This window comes from Monodon monoceros, unplaced genomic scaffold, assembly GCF_005190385.1.
Source record: "Monodon monoceros isolate NGI ecotype Baffin Bay Population unplaced genomic scaffold, NGI_Narwhal_1 Super_Scaffold_3, whole genome shotgun sequence".
NCBI classification, from domain to species: Eukaryota; Metazoa; Chordata; class Mammalia; order Artiodactyla; family Monodontidae; genus Monodon; species Monodon monoceros.
The window spans coordinates 96,913,128-96,934,565 of record NW_021703780.1 but is presented as its reverse complement, the minus strand read 5'-3'; the positions used below and the strand labels follow the sequence as shown (position 1 = coordinate 96,934,565).

The following is a 21,438-nucleotide window of genomic DNA, read 5'->3' as shown; positions in this document are numbered from 1 at the left end:
CTGACCCCATTGACATACATGCTTGGTGAAAAAAGGGCTAGGAGTAAAAAGCAAATCAGAACAACAGCCTGAGTGGTGGAATCATGGGTGTGAGTTTTGTTCTTTATTTTAGAATCTTTTTTATAATGCTCACTTAGGACTTCCATGATCAGAAAAAAAGGTTGTGTAAAGAGGGGGGGATCCTGACGCTCCCCAGGGAGTGTGGAGGTGAGGGTGTGGCTCTGTGCACAGGGACTCAGTGCCTGTTGGTTTCTTGTGTTTTTCCCTCCCAGGAAGTGCTGAGAAGCAAAATAAGAAACCTCCTGCTAAGGGTGGGGTGGGGTGGGGGGAATGCTGCCATTTAACCGTGGACCCCCAGTGAGATTTAAGTGGAAGACCCCAGCCGGAATTCCCAGCCCACAGTGCAGGCTGCCCATCACCTCCCCCTGTGATTAGTCTGGAAAATGGGGCTCAGGGCCCTGCTATATATTTAGCCCCCTCCCTCCAGGCATGTCCTTAAATGAGGACCAACATCTAAGAGCTCTAAGGAGGGTTTACGGCCGGCCTGCCAAAAGACGGAGGTGTGACTGAGCTCTGCTGTGGGGAGGGCCAAGGACGGGTAGCAGTGGGTTTGGGCTCTCAACCCCTCATCTCTAAGGAGGGAGGCTCTCAAACAGCAGCAGCAGCAGCGACCGACAACAGGGTGTGGATTCTCCACTCAGACTGGGGAGTAGTGGGGATTCACTTTGGAGACGACACGAGGCATGAAGGAAGGGGACGTGAGGGAGAAGGGTGGCCAGGCCCCAGGCCTGCTTGCTTTCTTCCTGGCTTCGCAACACATTTTTCAAATTAGGTGGTAAGAATACAGGGCAATTTCTGTGGCACCAACATACTTTCTTTCAAGATGTGATTTATACGTTTGGCCCACATTTTAAATGAAATGGTTATTGAGATAAATGGCCGTGCTGGAGGCTGCAAAATGTTTTCCATTATGTAGTTCTTCTTTTCAGTTCCTTAGAAAACTTTCTGATAAGGGCCCCATATAAAGGCGGACACTTTGGCATTTTTGTTCTCTACCTCAAAGCGCTATGGGGGTCAACACTGGAGAGGGGGAGATGGAAGAGAGGAAAGTGTGAGAGCTCAGACCTCCAGCGTGAAGTAAATGCAGCATCTAAACAGACTCAGAGCAGACTTGACTTGGTACCAAGAGAGAACTTTGAAACTTTAAATATGCAAATGCAGATGCCCTGGGCTATCTGCAGAGGGCCAAGATTCAACCCCCACAGGCTTTCTCCTGAGGGCCCGGCCTCTGGGCCTGACCACCAGAGACCTCGAGATGAGGCAGAAGCTGTCCCCTGGACTTTGTACCAAGCTACAGGAACCCGAGAGTGCAGTACTGACATAAGGGTGGAAAAAAATAGTGAGAAACAAACCCACACATTTATGGGTCGAATGACTTTCAACAAAGGTGCCGAGGTAACTTAAGGGGAAAGGAGAGTTGTTTCAACACATGGTGCTTGAACAATTAGATATCCACATGGAGAAAAATGAACCTTGACCTTTATCTCAAATCATACGTAGAAATTAATTTGAAATGAATCATGGACATATATATGTAAAAGCAGAAAGCATAAAACTACTTCTAGAAAAGAACATTAAAAAAAATAATGAGGCTTAGAGGTAGGCAAAGAATTCTTAGAATACCAAAAGTATGGACCATAAAATAAAAAATTAATAAACTGGATTTCATCAAAATTCAATGCTTTTTGAAAGACAACATTAAGAAAATGAAAAGGCAAGCCAAAGATATTGAGAAAATACATGCAATGCATATACCTGACAAAGGACCTATGTCCAGAAAATATAAAGAACTCTTACAATTCAATAAGAAGATAAATAACCGATTGGAAACATGGGCAAAAGATCTGAAAGAAATGTCACAAAAGAAGATATACGGACAGCAAACAAGTACATGAAAACATGTTCAACATCCACTATCATTAGAATACAGAAATAAAAACCATATACCCACTCAAATGGCCAAAATTAAAAAGACTGCCAGCTCTAAGTGTTGACCAAGATGCAGAACAACCAGAGCTCTCATACACTGCTGATGGGAAGAGATGGTACAGACACTTTGATAAATAGTTCAACAGCTTCTTAAAAATTAAATATACACTTATATGATAACCCAGCAATTCCAGTCCTAGGTAATCACTCAGAGAAATGGAAACAAATGTCCACATGAAGACGTGTTTAACAAGCACACACTGGAGCTTTATTTTCAATAGTCCCAAACTGGAAACAAATACTCATCAATAGATGAGTGAATAAACAATTATGATATAAAATGGGATACTATTCAGCAATACAAAAGGACAAACTAATGACCCATGCAACAAAATGGATAAATCTCAAAAATTTACTGAACAAAAGAAGCCAGACAAAAGAGTATTCAATATATGATTCCAAAAAACAATCCTAAAATTTGTATGGAACCACAGAAGGCCCCAAATAGCCAAAGCGATCTTCAGAAAGAAGAACAAAGCTGGAGTCCTCGTACTTCCTGATTTCACACTACACTACAAACTACAGTAATCAAACCAGTATGGTACTGGCATAAAAACAGACCAACGGAACAGAATAGAGAGCTATTATTTGACAAGGGAGCCAATAACACTCTATGGGAAAAGGAGAGTCTCTTCTATAAATGGTGTTACGAAAACTGGATAACCACATGGAGAAAAATGAGATTGGATCCCTATCTTATACTGCTCACAAAAATTAACTCAAAACAGATTAAAAACTTAAACATAAGATCGGATACTAAAAACCTGATATGGAAGAAGCTCCTTGACATTGGTCTTGGCAATGATTCTTTTTATATGACACCAAAAGCGCAAGCAACAAAAGCAAAAATCAAACGTCAAACTAAAACATTTCTGCCCAGCTAAAAAACCATAAAGTAAAAAGGCAATCTACAGAATGGAAGAAAATATTTGCAAATCATGTATGAGATAAGGAGTTAATATCCAAAATATATAAAGAACTCATACAACTCAGTAACGACCACCACCACAACAAAACCAAACAATAAACCAAACAATCTGATTAAAAACTGGGCAGAGGAACTAAACAGACATTTGTCCAAAGACATCCAGATGGCCAACAGGTACATGAAAAGATGCTCAACATCACTGATCATCAGGGAAATGCAAATCAAAACCACAGTGAGAGATCACCTCACACCTGTTAGAATGGCCATCATCAAAAAGACAAGTAACAAATGTTGGTGAGGATGTGGAAAAAAAGAGAACCCTTGTGCACTGTTGATGGGAATGCAAATTGGTTTGGTCACTATGGAAAACAGTATAGTGGTTCCTCAAAAAATTTAAGAAGAGTACTTTATGATCCAGAAATTCCAATCCTGGGTATCTATCCAAAGGAAATGAAAACAGGGTATCAAAAAGATACACGCAGTCCTGTGTTTACTGCAGCATTATTCACAACAGCCAAGATATGAAAACAACGTGTCTATCAACAGATGAACATGTGAAGAAGATATGCTGTATATATACTATTCAGCCATGAGAAAGAAGGAAATACTGCCATCTTCAACAACAAGGATGAACCCTGAGGGCATTATGCTAAGTGAGATAAGACACACAGAGAAAGACAAATACTGGATGATATCACATATGTGGAATCTAAAAAAGCTGAACTTGTTAAAACAGAGAATGGAATGATGGTTACCAGAGGCCGAGGGGCTGGAGAATTGGAGGGTACAAATTTGGAACTAGTAGATAAATAAGTCCTGAAGAGCTAGCTCACAGCACAGTGATTATACAAAATGATACTGTATCATAAACTTCAAAGCTGCTAAGAGAATAGGTCATAATTGGTCTCAACACAAAGAAATGATAATTATGGGACACGATGGGGGGCGGTTAGCTAACACTGACATTGCAAAAATAAATGTATCAAATCAACAGGCTGTATACCTCAAACTTACACAATGTTTTATGTCAATTACATCTCAATAAAAATAAATTTAAAAAATAAAACAAAAAATATGTTGCATTTATATGAAACCCTAGAAAATACAGATGGAATCTGTAATGGCAGAAAACAGACCCTTGATTGTCTGGGGCTGGCTGGTGCAGGATCTGAGTGTGAAGGGCCCCAAGGAAATCTTTACCTTTTGGGGTGATAGACATTGTCCATATTTTGATTGTGGTAGTAGTTACACAGGTGTGTAAGTTTCTCAAAAATCACAGAAAGGTACACCTTTACATATATTTTACTGTATGTAAATTACACGTCAATAAATGTGATTTTTAAAATTCAGCAAAAGAAAAGCTAAAAGGTGTGTGTGTGGGTTCACAGAATATAAATACATATTTATAATAATTGCCAAAACATATAATAAGAGGAATACTGTGACTTTTCCAAAACGGGCAAGAAGGCAGAGGGTGGGCAGTCCCCAAGGGGGGCCCCCTCCCACCCTTTCAGCACCCAGACTGTTTCCCAACCGTTTTACTCTGAGTGTAATTTTCCAACCACTGAGCGGAACAGAATCATTACGGTCTAGCATCCTTGCTTCCTCAGCTAGATGGCAGGCCTTCTCTTACCCTGGGTAGGATTTCCCCTTTAGTCACCAATCAACACCCCATGGTTTAGCCGAGGGGTAACAAGCTCTGCCTCTGAAGCCAGACTTCTTGGACTGCATCCCTGCTCTGCCACTTACTAGTTGGGTGACCTTGGGCTATTTACCTGATCTCTCTGTTCCTCTGTTTTCTCATCTGAAAAACGAAGACAAAAACAGCATCTCCCTCATAATGCTGTTGTGACAAAGGATTTAAAGTGCTCAGAATAGTACCCGACACTGGGTACACAGGAGTTGCTGTTATTTGCTTGAAATGATTGAGAACACAACTTAACAACCTGGAAAAAAAAAAAAATCCCTGTTGCCATCACGAACATTTTTTGGTAAACTCTTACAAGTTGTGGGTAACTGATCTCACAGAAGAGCCTAATTAAAGCTTTTCATGCTGAAAATACCACAAACCTGTTTCCTCCTGTCTGTGATGTCATTCCTTCACCTGCTCAGTCACAAGAATTATCCAGGGCCAATTCTGTGTCATATTCAAATATGACCCTCTTTAATCTCTACCACACCATGGTATCTTTACAGATAAAAAGCTGATGGCTCAGAGGGCAGATGACTCAGCCAGGGTCACACATCTAGACAACAGCAGAGCCCAGATTCAAACTCAGGTCTCTCTGCTTCCATGCCCCATGCTCTCTCGCCACTGTGGCTTCTGGCAATATAAGTCACTGTGAGGCTCCTAGGGAGTATCTTGCCGGGAGAACTATCCTCTGAAGGGTAACTACGACAGAGTCTGTGCTCACCTCAGAAAGGCCTTCTTGGGACTTCCCTGGTGGCACGGTGGTTAAGAATCCGCCTGCCAATGCAGGGCACATGGGTTCGAGCCCTGGTCCGGGAAGATCCCACATGCCGCGGAGCAGCTAAGCCCGTGTGCAACAACTACTGAGCCTGTGTTCTAGAGCCCACGAGCCACAACTACTGAGCCCACATGCTGCAACTACTGAAGCCTGTGCCTAGAGCCCGTGCTCTGCAACAAGAGAAGCCGCTGCAGTGAGAAGCCCACACGCCGCAACAGAGTAGCCCCTGCTCGCCACAACTAGAGAAAGCCCGCGTGCAGCAACAAAGACCCAACACAGCCAAAAATTAAAAAAAAAAAAAAAAGAAAGAAAGAAAAGAAAAGAAAGGCCTTCCTGAAGTAGCTAACAGGTCATGCAGAGAGGGCAGGATCACTGGACCTGTCCTCTGGGCTCTCACTCATCCCAACAGAGCCCCCACGCTCTGTATGTCACCGGGGCTAGATATGCCACAGACCTTCTGTCAGGTTCCCGTGATGCCCCGCATGGTCAGTCAACCCTGGGCTCCAGGTTCCTCCTAGTGGGGTGAATAATAGAGGCCATCTGAGGTCACACACACCCTTCCCAGGCCGCCGCTCTGTTACGGCTACAGCTCAGCTCGGTGGCGCTGGATAGGAAGGGAGCGAGGTGCTCCCAAGTACAGATCTGGGCTCTCCCACTGAACAGCTCCGTGATCTCAGGCGAGGTTACTTCATCTGTCTGAGACTTAGTTTCCACCACCACCCTCACAAAGGTTGTCACGGGTAAATAAAATACAAACGGAAAGCACTCACCCAGAACCTGGCATCAGGCAGGCCCTTAAGAAACGTTAAATGAATCTGAGTCCAACTGCGCTGAGGCCACAGCAACACAAACCCTCTTGGCTACTGGCTGAGGACTTCATAATGGACACTTGTTTTACGTAACATCTCCCTCATTGCTACATTCAGACCCTTGAGGGAGAATGGTGCCTGAGACTGAGAGATCAGGAAGAAAAACGATACTCTTTATGGAGTATCCAGCCAGCCAGCCACTTACCCATTCAACAAACAGGGAACACCCACTGCATCCCAGGCCCGATGCTAGGCTCTGGATGTGCAGCAGTGACCGGGACAGATATGGCCTCCACTCTCAGGAGGCCTCTGATTGTGTGAAGCTCACGTTCTAGTGGGGGCGACAAGAGACTAACACACAACCAGAACTAAGAAAATAGCTCCAAGACATCTAAGTACCACGAAGGAGAGTAAACACGGAGTGTGAGATGGAGTAACAGAGGAGCATTTGCTTTAGACAGGGATTTTCTGTAAGCCCTCTTGGAGGCAACATTTAAGCTGAGATCTGAAAATGGGAAGGAGCCAGCCCATCAAAGAGCAGAGGGAGGGTGGCTCTTGGTGGAGGGACCGGCAGGCGCAGAGATCTGAAGGCAGGAACGGGTGCGTGTGCTCCAGGGACTGACGGCAGAGGATGTGGCTGCGGTGGGAAAGCTCAGGGCAGAGGGTCTGCGACGAGAGGGTCCACGATGAGGAGTCTGGGTTTATTCTAAGCCACTGAACTTAAGCAGGAAGCAACACGATCACCGACGGTGCCAGGAGAAACAGAGAGCAGTGTGCATATCTGAAGTCTATCCTGGAGGGAGAACCAGCAGGCTGAGCATAAATAGCTAGGATCGGAGTCCTTAAATGTCAGAGCTGGAAATCATCTTACACACGTCAAGTCCCCCCCCCCCCACTGTTACAGAAGGGGACACCGAGGCCCAGAGAGGGGACACGGCCTAGGCAAGGTCATAGGCGGAGCTGGGCGTGGAACCCTAGACACCAGGGTGGTCCTCGGCTGCCCTGTCCCGGGTCAGAGGCACAGGCTTGGTCCACGCCCACGGAAGGAGAGGTGAGAGGGCCCACTCTCCCCGGAGGCCCCCCACCGGGTGCGCTCACACAAACGTTTACTCTGAAAACAAGGGCAGTGACCTCCGCGGAACACAAACATCCTCCCTAGGTGCGCGTGAAACTCTGCACCTCTTGCGAAGTGGAGGTTTTGGCTTTCTTCCTCTGCAGTCCCGGTAAAGGTCCTGGGAAGGCACAGACTGATCCTGAAGTCCAGGCTCCGTGGCCAGGACAAAACTCCAAGCATCAGTGGTGATGGTTACTGTTGCTGGAGCAGGGTGTGGGCAAGGTGGGGCCCGCCCCTGGCCCTGCTCTCTCCAGGCCACCGGCTGCACATTTCCCAGAGGGTTTATGGGAGCTGGCTGTGCTCACTAATGGCAATCCATAAAGACATTCCTCTTGCTACCTAACTTGTCTCTAAGGAGCTACTTCCCAACTCACCAGAAGGCCCTCAGTTCCCCTCCAGCCTGCTCACCTGGGTCCTGGGGACAGTCCTTCCAAACTCCCACTACCCAGGCACCGGCCCTGAGAGGCCCAGAGAAGCCAGGGCCTGGCTGACCTGCTCAGTGGAGGGGCCTCATCCCCAGCTGGCCAGTGCGGGCAGCAGGCTTGGGCGGGGGTGGGGTGGGGGTTTGGGGGCTCTGGCCTCCCATATGGAACCGCTTTTTCTCTGCTGAGAGTGACAAGCTTTGGGCTCATTTTTTGGTGGGATCAGCAGAAATTCTTTACAAGGGACAGATGTGTTTCACCCTGAGAGCAAGGGTACGAGGCTAGCAGGAGCCCTGGTCCCGGGGGTTCCAAGGTGCTCTGAAGGCCCTGGGAAGGCAGGCTCGAGAACAGCCGCACGGCTCTCCCAGAGACAGAACCAACCGTGCCTCATCCCGGGCTCCCCCACGTCTGTGCCAAGGACCCTGTGAATCCGAAAACTGAGGGGGTCGAGCCCTCCTCACAGGAAGCCTGCATGCCTCAAATGCCAAATCCACCTGCAGAGCTGGGTCCTCCCACTGGGCGTACAGCTGTCCCCTCAGTCCGCGGGCCTGAGAGCCCCTATCAGGGCGGCTGTTTCATCACCACCTCCCACAGCCTGTCCAGCTCCGTGAGGGGCCGATGCAGGACAGTCTTAGGGTGACAGAAGTTGGGACTCCACCTTAGGGACCTGGGAGCTGTGCTAGGTGCCTCTGGGGATAGAAGGATGACTAAGATGGTAAGGCCCCTCCCCTCAGCAGTCTTCAGTCTGGCCAGGAGGGTAAGGCACAGCAGGCAGGGTGTCTGAGAGACGGCCCAGGGGAGCGGCCTGAGCTGAGGGGGCAAACGTCCGGGCACTCCGCTAAGGCTCTGCACAGGATGGTCTGGATCTAAGCCCTGAAGGATGGAACATTCCAGAAGGAATGCCAGCATGGCCTCCAGGGAGGCCCCCACGTAAGGAATCCCAGGAAGAAATCAATCGGCCCTTCTACAGAAGGCTTCCTGGAAGAGGTGATTCACAAGCAAACGGGGGTGTGAACTGGACACGCAGCCAGGGTGATACCAGGCAGCCAAGGCACTGGGGCGAGGAGTACAGGCGAGCACTGGAGGCCAGGAATGAGGCTCCTGCAGGGAGGGCAGGGAAGGCTTCCGGGATGGGGGCTCGAGGCCGGGAGAAGCCTCCGGGCTGCTGGTTGGCTAAGGCCCGCTGAGCTGGGCCACCCTTCTGCAGGTGGGAGGCTCTTAGGTGGTCCCGAGGTGGCCAGGTACGTGATGGCAGGCAGTGACTGGGGCTCTGTCTCCAGGTGGCCAGCAGGCCCAGAAGATGGAGCCGGGAGAGAGCAGCTGCCCACTACGGGTTAAAACACTACTGCTTCAGAGAGGCAGGCGATGAGCCACTGGACACCCCGGGTCATCTGGGGCTCCACCACACGGCCTGCTAACAAACAGTGCGGCAACTTCAGTGTCCAGTCCCTGCCGGGTGGCACGTACCACCAGCATGAAGGACAGCCGTTCAGGAAGGGTGCTGCCACCTTCCAAACTGCTGGGCTCTGGGGAGATGCCTTCTCCTCGGTGTGAATGTCTAACCCTGGGGGCAACACAGGGCCTGGCTGTGAGCAGAAGACGTGGGGACAGGCGGTGAGGGCCTCTGTTCCAAGACAAACAGCATGCCGAGGCGACATGGACCATGCCTTTCTTTACCTTGGCAACATCCTGCCCAAACCTAAATATAGACGCCTGTGCAGAAGGCGCATCTGCCTGCTGCCAGAGCATCGGCACGGCCCAACTCAGAGCAGAAAGGCTCAGTGTTAAGACTCTAGAAGCTTTTCACTGTGGGTCGCTGGAATCTCAAGTTCCTTTCTTGTTTGGCTTGACCATCCTCAGGGGCAGGTGAAACTGACAGCCCGCCTGGCCGAGGGGCACAGCTACGCCAATGGGCTGGAGAAGCCCGGAGGCCCACAGCCCCAGCTAGAGGCTTTCCTCTGGTCAGTACTTTTCCAGCCCAGACAGCTCGGAAGTGCCGCAATTCTTGACCTCTCTTTTGTGGCTACACATTTCTGATGGTGAGAAATCTGGGCCTCGAGATGCGCTCCAGGTTTTTCCTAATTGGCCATAACTTGAAAGAGTTTAAATGTTTAAGGGTGAAAAAGAAACAACGGTTCATTCTCTTAATATTTTTTTAAAAACCCACTTCATAAACAGTTCAGAGTTTTGCGCTTCAAGCCTCTTTCATTTTTCTCTTTTCTCTCTCTTGGTCTGATGATAAACAGCAGGCACTACATTCAGAAAGTTGCATTTTGGTTAACAGAGAAGCGAGAACTGTGGCTACAAAAAATAACATCTTCAAAGAATCACCTCCACATACTCCCTCCCATCTCTTCTCTCTTCTCAGAAAGTAGTTTGTAGTGATAGTTTTCAGTCATCTCAGAAAAGTTTCTGCCTCAGTGTGTTTACGTACTGGCTATTTTTTACAGAATGGGGATTTTTCTCAGTGGTCCCAAACTATCAGGAGAAGAAGGTAAGTCTAAGTTCATTCTGGGAACAACATCAAATCCAGCAGAAGAAGAACAGAAAGCAAGCTATGTATGGTCCTAACTCGTTTAAAATCACACTTAAAAATCACTTTATCTTTCTTAATAAATTACTGCAAGCTGGACGGGGAAAAAAATCGCTCCAGAGGAGGTTTACAGTATAAATAACCGCTGAGAGATCATTTTCTTTGTTTTTCTTGGCAAGGGTCTTGCTGGGTCTAAATGAACACGCACAGCCATGCTGAGAGGCGCTGGGGATGAGGGCTGGGGGCTTAAACAGCTCAGCCCGGGGCCAGCCCAGACCAACCTGCCCCGCAGGCGGCACCACGCTGAGTCTGTGGGGGGGCGATTCCAGGTCCGGGACTCCAGGTGAAAAGCCCACTCTCTGCTCTGCCTCCAGGCTGTGCCTGTCTCGGGCCCCTTCTTCCAGTCCTCCCCCAGCCTGGGGCCTGCTCTCCTCCCAACCCCTCTGGGAAAGCCTCCAGGTGAGCATCCAGGTACCAAGCCGGGTATGCGAGGCAACACCGACACTGGGGGCCAGGGGCCAGTGTGCAGGCAGAGGAACGGACTCAGGGCTCCTCCAAAGCCCTTTCACTCCATTAACAAAGTAGATACAGCTTCCTGCCTGCTGACTGCCTGTCAGGCACCGTTGGTAAACATGCCCTATGTTATCTAGATAGTTCCTCACCCCATGGGGAGATTATCATTAACCTTGGGAGAGAAGCCTGTTCTTAACTACCAGCTCACACCCCTCCTTGTGCCTCCCACCTGTCCTTGTAGACTAGCCCTCTCCTGCGGGGCCCAGCACACCGCACTTCTGGTTTATTCGTTGTGGATGATGCGCTCCTTAAGACCAGTGTCTGCAGCGTCTCACACAGTGCTCAGCACCAACACATCATAAACCAGGCGTAACTCAACAATCAGGCTCAATAAACGCCTGTTAAATGAGGGAATAAAAGAACAAGCCTATTCTTAGCACCAAATCAGCTCTGTGAATTCTCTTCTTACCATTTTGGATCTCAAGCACCTGCAGGGCAGGGACCAGAGGCCCCCTGCAGTCTCTGCGTCCCTCACAGAGCCTAGCTTAGTGATGGATTGGTCAGTGTGTTGGTATAAAATGCAATCTTTTCGTTTCCCTTTTTTATTTTGGCCGCACCGTACAGCTTGTGGGATCTTAGTTCTCCAACCAGGGATTGAACCTGGGCCCTTAGCAGTGGAAGCACTAAGTTCTAACTGCTGGACTGCCAGGGAATTCCCTGTTTCACTAAGTCTTAAGTGATCACTTTCTAAAGTGATGATTCTGGGGAAGATTAAATAAATTTGATGATTAAATTAAATGATGCCAACAAAGTATATGTGTGTTTGGCACACAGTGAGCACTGGATAAATGTTAGCTGCTGTTATTATTATTACTAGACCATTTTTAACCATTTAATAAACTTCAAAATGCTTTGTTGTCAGGGTGGAGCTTACTGAAAGCCAATGCATGGGCTTGAGGACTTTACAAATGAATGAGCACTCCTGGTGGCATCCAGCAAAGGACCAGGGTGAGGAGGTGGGGAGTCCTGTGAGGAATGGCTTTGCCTCCCCAGACGGGCTGCACCCAGCTGCTCACCTCAGGCTGAGAGGAATCGCCAAGCGTCACACGAGAGTAAGTCTGCTCCTGCTGCAAGCTCCCGCCACCTCTCAGGCTGATGCGACAGGAGTCCCAGCTCCCCACCCTCACCCTGCTCCACTGGCTGGGCCCCTTGCACAGCCTCCCGCTCCCAGGGGGCCAGGATGACTAGGGTCTCCGCGCACTATAACCTACTAGCTGAGAGTACTGCCCTGCCCTGCCCTGCCCTGCGGTGAGGGGGCTCTCACCTGGGACCATGGGAGGAAGGCACTCCTCATTTTCAAGAGTAAAACAAACATGAAGGGTTACTGTTCATTACTCAGAAGAACCAGAGAGACAAAGATCACGGCTAGACGGGGTCACAGATGGAGGTAGTGATCAGGAGGGTGACGGTCCATCTTGGGGCTGGGGGCACATTTCATGAGGAGGTGAGGTCCAGGTTGGGTGCCAGTGGGAAGAATTTGCACTGTTCTTACATTTCCGTTTACAACTAAACCAAACCTTTACTTCACAGTTCAGCATCCAAGTTTCTCAGAAAACCATGAAAGGAGGGATGGAAGTGATTCCTGGGCCAAGATGCAGCTCAGGTCATTATGACTCTTTAAATTCAAAAGTTTATCTTAGTGAATGGATAAAGAAGATGTGGCACATACATACAATGGAATATTACTCAACCATAAAAAGAAACGAAATTGAGTTATGTGTAGTGAGGTGGATGGACCTAGAGTCTGTCATACAGAGTGAAGTAAGTCAGAAAGAGAAAAAGAAATACCGTATGCTAACACATATATATGGAATCCAAAAAAAAAAAACCAAAGGTTCTCATGAACCTAGGGGCAGGACAGGAATAAAGATGCAGACATAGAGAAGGACTTGAGGACATGGGGAGGGGGAAGGGTAAGCTGGGATGAAGTGAGAGAGTGGCATGGATATATATACACTACCAAATGTAAAATAGATAGCTAGTGGGAAGCAGCCACATAGCACAGGGAGATCAGCTCGGTGCTGTGTGACCACCTAGAGGGGTGGGATAGGGAGGGTGACAGGGAGGGAGACACAAGAGGGAGGAGATATGGGGATATACGTATGCATATAGCTGATTCACTTTGTTATACAGCAGAAACTAACACAACACTGTAAAGCAATTATACTCCAATAAAGATGTTAAAAAAGAAAAAGTTTATCTTAGGATGTTCAACACATTGACTGGCAATCCATTCAGCAGAAGGAAGCCTGTGGACGCACAGCCAGGACTTTTCCTGAGGAGAACGTGCCGTTTGCTCACTCACCCTGTGAGCAGCTCTGACAAATGAATGAATTGTTCACAGCAGACAGAGTGTGTTTCGTCATGTCTGCAGACGTGGGAAGGATATTACAGCACACCTGTGGCAGCTCTGTCCGCGCGGGTCATCCAGGCCTCAGGCCTGCCTCTGCCCCACTCCCTCCAGCCAGGGCCAGAGGATCCCCCACAGGCCAGCACCTCCCAATGAAAAAGGAGTAAGCATGAGGGAAGTCGGCAGGAGGGGATGGTGAAGGACAGTCACTGCAAGGGAAGAACATGAGAGAGACCTGGCCTGTGGCTGAGTCACCAGCGCAGAGCTGCCCCGGCCCCAGCACCCTCGGGTGGAAATGCACCTGCACCCAGGCCGGCTCTCTATTCCTTGTCCTTCCTTCCATCCCTTGTCCTTCCTCCCATCCCTCCTCAGGTGCCTTCTTATCCAGCTACACTGGCTGGTCACCACTGTCACCTGGCTGTACCACCCCGTTATCAACCGTGCTTGCAATGCAGTATTTCGCTTACCTGAAATGCCCCCCAGGCCCACCTTTGAAATGCCTACCCATTTTGCAGAAACCCTCCTCCCTACCTCTCTCATCCCCACCAACAGTCTGACAGGTTATGTGGTTGTGAGTCTGACGACATTTTACATATGACTCCTCCGCTACTGTGTCCTCGAAGTGTGAGTTTATTCTTGTAATGTTGTTTTTAAGTCTCCATGTGTGCTTTGTTTTGTCTCCCGTACTGGACTGGATGCTGGGCCATAGTGTCAGAGATGAGCTTTTTTTGCTGTGGTCTCAGGGTCTCTGGCGGTGGCCACCACACAGGAAGTGCACATCTGTCCAACTTACTGGGTATTAGTGCTAATAAACGGCCGACCGGAAGCTTTCTGAAGGCGGGACAGATGATGGGTGTTTTCTGTAAGGTATGTGCCATTATAACTCGATATACCTGGACACATTAACAGGGCCTGATACTTGATGACAGCAGCTCAAGAAATATTTATTGAATGAAGTCAACATTCTCATGGGCTGAAAACAAGAATCAGTACAGAAAACCTTGCCTTGTGAAATGATTACCTTTCAAACTAAAAAGTAAGCAGGACCTTGCTTCACTAATGTGTTTGTTTTCTTTGCCATGCCTATTCCCATGGTCTCCCAAATGAGAAGACAACAGAAAGCCCACAGCTGAAGCAGAAATTATTGCGTGGGTGATCTTCAACCAACAGGCAAAGTAGGAAAGATTTCATGATTCAAACCAATAGGCAGTGAAAGAGGAGTTACCCCAAATCTGTTCACTGATGCATTTCTGTGTAGATAAGGGTGATAAATCCTAAAGCAGGAAGGTAGTATACTGCTTCCTACGCAGTTAAAGTCCTTTGTAGGATAGAAGGTTCTCAAACTTTGATATGTTTGCTTCCTGAGTAAACTCTGTGGGGCGTACATGGTAACAATCATGCTCATGAACACAAATCCCAGTGTTCCTTCCCACACAGTCCTAACACACCTGGCTGAATGTTGTAAGGCACTGGTGTAACATGACAAATAGTCCGGTGTCACTAATATCTGGGAGTTAGTTCTTAGGAATACAAATTCTTAACTACAGGAAATAGTCACTCTGGGACAAAGGGAAGAATATTATCTCAGAAATGCAAAGATGGTTCAACATTTTTTCTAAAAATCTAGTAATCTAATATACCACACTACTTTTTACAAAAGGACAAAAAAAGAAACATCTCAATAGACGCAGGAAGTGTTTCTAATGCTGAGTCATAATTTTAATGAAACTGCAAATCTAAAACCAAAAGGAGATTCCTTAACCTAATAAAACCTATGGTGAGTATCACGATAAATGGTAAAACTTTAGAAGCATTCTCAGTAAAGTTAGGAACAATTCAAGGAATCTGCTGCTAGGGCTTTAATTCAACATTATTTTGGCAGCCTTAGCCAAAGGGGAAAAAAAAAACAAGAAAAAGAAATGAGGTATACAAATTGGAAGAGAAGAGCCCAAACTATTTCTACTTGCAAAAGATATGATGATCTACATTGAAAATGTGAAAGAATTCTCAAACTATTAAAACAAGAAAGGTCAACAATGTTGTTAGATATAGAATCAACATACAAAACTCAATTTTTGCTGTATACCAATAATAATTAGCAATTTGAAAAAATGTAATAGAAAGAGTCAGGGACGTTATTAACAGTCCTATTGTTTATAAGGATTATTATTGTTTAGCAACTTAAAATATAGTCAAAACTCTACCATGGCAGGGGTTCCTGAGTGCAGGTTATGGTCCAAGAATCTCATACTCTGCCCGTGAATCTAGGAAACAGCAGCAGTAATCACGTTTGAATCAGCATAGTGCTTTACAGTATACTGACTGTGATACTGTGATATAACAAGAAATATATTGAGTGAAAGAAGGAAGAGCTGAGTGACTGTTCATAGGTATGGGATTTCTTTTGGGGGTGATAAAAATGTTCCAAAATTGATTGTGGTAATAGTTGCACAACTCTGAAAATACTAAAAACCACTGAATTGTACACCGTAAGTGGGTAAATTGTATGGTATGTGAATTATATTTTAATAAAGCTGCTATTAAAAGCAACAAAAAATAAAACAAAAAAGAATTTCTCTAGGCAAACACATCTTAGAACGGACAGTAAAACGTCACCTGCTTAATACCTTTTTCTTAAAGGTATACAGTCTTTTTTTCTTTTCCACTTTAAACTCACAACAATCTTTGGAAATATTTTTAGCTCCCTTTGGGCTTTATTTTACAGCTGGAGATAGTGAAACACACAGCCCAGGTTGGCCTGGAAAAACCCCATGAAGAAAGGGAAACTTGGGTTGACTCTTGCTTGCTCTAGAAAGTGGGAATCTCAAGAAGGAAACAGTATTGGAGGATGAAAGTTGACAGCTTTATTAAAGAAGGAAAAAAGTGAGAGAGATGGTTAGGCTGCAAACTCCCTGAAGGCAAGAATTCTCTTTCATCTGTGGCCACAGTACCTAGTCAGAGTCTAGCCTAAAGAAAGGTTCAGTAAATATTTGTTTAATGCATAAAGGAAAAAGTGGGTGAATAAACAAACAAAAAAGAAATATATTTTTTGGTCTTTGTCCTTGGCTCCTGGCCAAGCTCTTATAACCTTCATAATTTCCTAAGTGATACAGGCGCTAGGAGCATCTTTTGTTCTAATATTTGGTCCTTGACCCAGGTTCCTGACACAGAGCTCCTAAATCCCTCGGAATTTCCTGGGCGACAGGAGTACCTTCTGTCCTAATGAGGTGACTCTTGGTGTTTTCCTGGACGGCTTCAGGATGGGGGCTGGTCCCCAGAAAGACCATGCCATGATTATAAGCTTGGAACTTTCAGCCTCGCCCCCATCCTCTGGGGAAGGGAGAGGGGCTGGAGACTGAGTTAATAACTGATCATGTCTACAAGATGAAGCCTCCATAAAAGTCCCTAAAGTACAGGATTTGTGAACACCTGGGAGGTGTTGAGAGGGTGGGAGAGGGCTACGGCTCCATGCCCCCTCCCCCATACCTTGCTCTACGCGTCTCTTCCACTTTGTTGTTCCTGAGTTGTGTCCTTGTATCCTGAGTTCTGAGAGCCATTCTAGCAAATTATGAACCTGGGGAGGGGGTCGTGGGAACTCTCGATTTGTAGCCAAGTCGGACAGAAGTCGTGGGTCACCTGAGGAGAGAGTCTTGTTGGAGGGGGAGAGTCTTGCAGGCCTGAGCCCTTAACCTGTGGCATCTGATTCTACCTCCAGATAGATGGTGTCAGAATGGAATTGAATTGTAGGACACCCAGCTGGTGTCTGCAGAGAATTAGAGCATTTCTTGGTGTGGGAAAAAGACCTACACATTTGGAATACCAAAGTTTTCTGTCAGTAGGGAGAAACGGAATTTTTCCTTTCCCTGGGTCTAGCCAGCTATCATAATAGCACTTCTGATCTTTCAAACAGTCTTGTGAGAGAGGTAGAATCTCCATTTTATACACAAAGTACGCTACAATTTTCTCAGTACCTGGTCATCTGATTAAAAAAATGACTATACCTAGTTATTCATACCAGCTGAATAAAAGATGCTCAATCCATCAACAACCATGTAAGTATCTATCAAATACAAGGACAGGGAGTAAAAAAACCCACCAGTGATTTCCTGTGACCCTCTATGAGTCAGTCACTCAGGCTGGAGAGGAGAGCAGTCTGTCTCCTCCTCAGGAAATAACTCATGTCAGATTTGAGCAGACAGAGGGATAAATGCCCCTACAAATTCCACCCCAATCCTGAAGCAGCGAGGGGAAACGCAGAATATGTGGAGTTTGTTTCTGTGTTGTCGTTTGAAGTGTCTGCTCACTGACAGAGAGTCGTGTTCTTAATGATCTGCAAAGTACAGACCCTCACCTGGAAGATGACAGGATAATGGGGGGTCTGCTATAGACTCAGAATGCATGGTATTTATTAGGAGCATTAAAAATAGACCGTACATTCTTTATTAGAATTCTTTGGCTTTTCTGAGAGACGTGGAGCAGCTGCCACCACTTTACGCAGTGCTTTTCTACTTTGTAACCCGCCACAGTTGCAGGGAACCCCTGCACCCCCGTTTGCAGCTCTCCGGCTCGGGTTTCCCTGTGGTGACAGCAGCAGAACAGGCTGCGCTGCCCATGGCTGGAAGGAAATGCCTTCCTTCATTTTACGTGCTTCAAATTCAGCTTAACTGAGCCACGGTTCACCCAGGGGAGCCAGTTAATTGGGTTAGTCAGTGAACCTGGGGGAGCCTGCCAGGTAGGCAATCAGAGGAGGGGCACACAGGACAGTGGAGAGATTTGGGGTCCCTTTTGATGGAGACATTCACGTGAGAAAAAGAGAATGTTTCAAACTGCTTTTGAACTGAGACTTTTAAAAATTGTTTTGTCTGTTTTGGCCTAGGGCTGCAAACTCGAAATGATAAAAGCAGTTCTTTCAACTGGACTTTAAGTCACGGAGTTCCCACAGCCAGTGTCCACACGCGGCGGCCCACACCCGGCAAGTGGAAACACAAGACTGTGACCCACCACTGCCCCCTCTCTCCGTCCCTGGCCATGGGTTTGGCTGATTTTCCCTCTTCTTTTCTAGTTTTTCCATGTTAGCTGGATTTAGCAACTGTTGTTTTAGCTGTAATCGGAGATCAAGTGTGGTTCAATCATCCTAACATCACAAGGTACAGTTTTGTTTCCAGAGCTGACGTTTTAAACCCTTTGTTACTTGCTCAGTGCCAATATCACCAGAGCACTTCCTTTAGAGTATGTGAAAGGAAATCAGTACCAGGGTGATGCTGTAAATCAGGCTTCACCGAAACCCCCGCCCTCCCAAAGGCAAATCAACGTTTAGGGCTCCCTGAGGAACAGCGGGGTGGATTTCCCGATGACTCGAAATCAAACACCGGAGCCCTCACCTCTGCCTAAACATTGACTGGGAACAGGTCACACATATGGTAAAAATTAAAAAGCATCCTCCCCCTTCCTCTCTCTAGGCCTAGAGATAGGCTAAATGGATATGCCTCATATGAGATGGGTCACCAGGATAGAGGGTAAAATAATCTTTGGGTAAGAATTTTCTGAAGACCATCTTAACAGAAGTGATCACCTACCATCACGCACTCCAAAAATGAGAAGGGAAAGATGCTGATTTTATTTTATAGGTCAAACATGTACAGAACCACCATCACAGAGCTTCCCTGGTGACACAGTGGTTAAGAATCCACCTGCCAATGCAGGGGACATGGGTTCGAGCCCTGGTCTGGGAAGATCCCACATGCCACGGAGCAACTAAGCCCATGTGCCACAACTACTGAGCCTGCGTTCTAGGGCCCGTGACCACGACTACTGAGCCCGCGTGCCACAACTACTGAAGCCCGCATGTCACAATTACTGAAGTCCACACGACTAGAACCCGGGCTCCACAATAAGAGAAGCCACCGCAACGAGAAGCCCACGCACTGCAACAAAGAGCAGCTCCCGCTCGCCGCAGCTAGAGAAAGCCCGTGCAGCAATGAAGACCTAACGTGGACAAAAATAAATAAAATAACAAAACAAAACAAAACAAAAAAACTACCATCTCAACTTTTGGTTGATCCTTACAACTTAGGGATGCTCTCGGGAAGGACTTGAGTTGGGCGTTATTGGGCGTTATAAACACCAAGGAAGCATTTCCTATATGACACCAAATTGCTGGCAACACTTACAAGGTGCTTCACAAAGTGTGGCCACACAATTTCATTAACCCCTCTGAAGAACCCTAAATGTGTGTCCATTTTACAGGTGAGGAAACAAAGCTGAGAGAGGAAAAGCAAGTGGCTAGAGGCCACAGGGCTGGTAGGTGGCTGACTGGGACTGGACCTCTTCTCTGTTTGACTGTAGATCCAGAGATGTCTACTAATTTGTAAAAAGGCGCCTTCAAACACCAAATCAAAACAGTGCGGGGATTCACAGCCTGCCTACGATTCCCAGCAGCCCTGCCACGATGCGTCCACGCTTAAGTGCAGGCACGTCAGGCTTGGTGTGGAGGATACACAGTGGGCGTTCAACAGGCTAGTGTGAATATTGTGCCTTGTTTGAATCCATTGTTCACAGTCACATGGAATTGCCCAGTAAACACTGTTAAAATTGGCTGCAGCATTTTAATATAAAAGAGCACTAGAGTCTAGTCTCAATTCCATTAAGAATGATGTCTGTCACCTTGGGGAATGACTGCTTCTGTTCCCAGCCATCCCAGCCCTGTGCAGCCACTCAGGAGGCCTTGCCCACACCCTGCTGACTCCCTTGGCCAGGTGGAGCTGTGGACTCCGTTGTGACGCTCATGGGCTTTTCTGATTGATTAGTAAGTCCTGAGCTTATTCAGGAATTCCCCAGGGTCTCCTAGCACAGAATCATCTTCCACATTTCTGTAAAGCCACCTCTAGTTAGGAAAAAGGAGTGAGGACACAAAAGGGGAAGGTGGGAAGTTCCCAAAAGACATGACTCCTGGCTTCAGGATGTCAGGGCTCCTTGATGCTACACCAAGGACATGTGCTGTCTCCAGTGGCTGAACCCTCCACAGGGAAGTTCCCACACAGAGGAGACCCAGGTGGAAGCCGGTGAACAGGCTGGGGAGGCACGAAAATCTTCTCCTCCCAAGAGCCACCTTATGCTGCTGGGTTAAGGGCTTGCATTCTGGGGAGAGACAGATCTAAATGGAACCCTGGCTTGGCCACTTACTAGCTGATGACCTGGGGGCAAGTCAGGCAAGCTCTTTGTCCCTCGATGTCGCTGTCTATAAAACGAGGATAACGATGGTAGCCCCTCGTGAGTTAGCGGTGACACCAGTGACATCAAGAGTTAGCACAATATCAGGAGGCACTAAGACAGTCATCGACTTTGTCACTGTTGGTACAGCCACCATCTAGAGCCACTGGATGCCTGGAAAATTCCCCACAAAGCTTCCTGGGACGAGCATCAAAGTTCATCCCATGGCAGGCCCTGGAGGCATTAGAAAGAGACCATTTGGGTGCCAAGTCTGGCATCTGAGGGTCTTGAACGCCCCCCACTCAGCGTGCTCCCTCCGGCTCCCCTGCTGTCAGTGTGCCCGCCCCACCCAGAGCCCAGACTGTCTGCCCGTCCCACACCAACGCACACCCACGCTCGGCTGACGAGTCGCCACTCCGCCGCCGCTTCTCTCAGCCAGCCTTTCCCAGGCTGGTCCCAGCCCCCGTGGGATTTCTGTTAGCACTGTCAGCCTGTGGCCTGCACAGCCAGCGCTCTCATACATCTAGCTGTTTCCTGTGCTGCAGGCCCTCCCGACTCATTATTAGTAACGGCAACCGAGCTCTGCTGAGTGCTCCACAGATCTCACATGCGCTACGCCTGTTATCCATGATCAGCTATCCCCCCAACACCTCTGTTAGGCAAGCATTTCTACCATCATCCCCATGTTACAGAAGAGGCCACCATGCGGCTGTCCGTCCACTCGGCTCTCCTCCCTCTCCCATCCCGGGTGTGGCCTGGAGCAACAGTTCCCTCCCCTTATGCGAACATGGCAGCCACAAGTGCTAGAAAGTGCTCACCTGGCTGCAGAATGTTGACCCCCCCCCAGGACTCACAACTGTGCCTAATTCTTGGGGGTGGGGTGCGGTGGGAGATGCAGGGAAGACGGGAGGCAGAGGAGGGACTAAACACTAAATGCTGTTTAAGGACTTTTAAAACACACTGTTGGTCACTGACACACCGAG

At 47.6% G+C, this 21,438-nt stretch overlaps 1 protein-coding gene across 6 annotated transcripts in view; it reads right to left on the bottom strand.

Annotated features, from left to right (window-relative positions):
* The window catches only part of ATG7 (autophagy related 7), a 237,231-nt gene that overhangs the window by 12,672 nt on the left and 203,121 nt on the right, over positions 1 to 21,438 (bottom strand). The gene's annotated exons all lie outside the window — the stretch shown is intronic.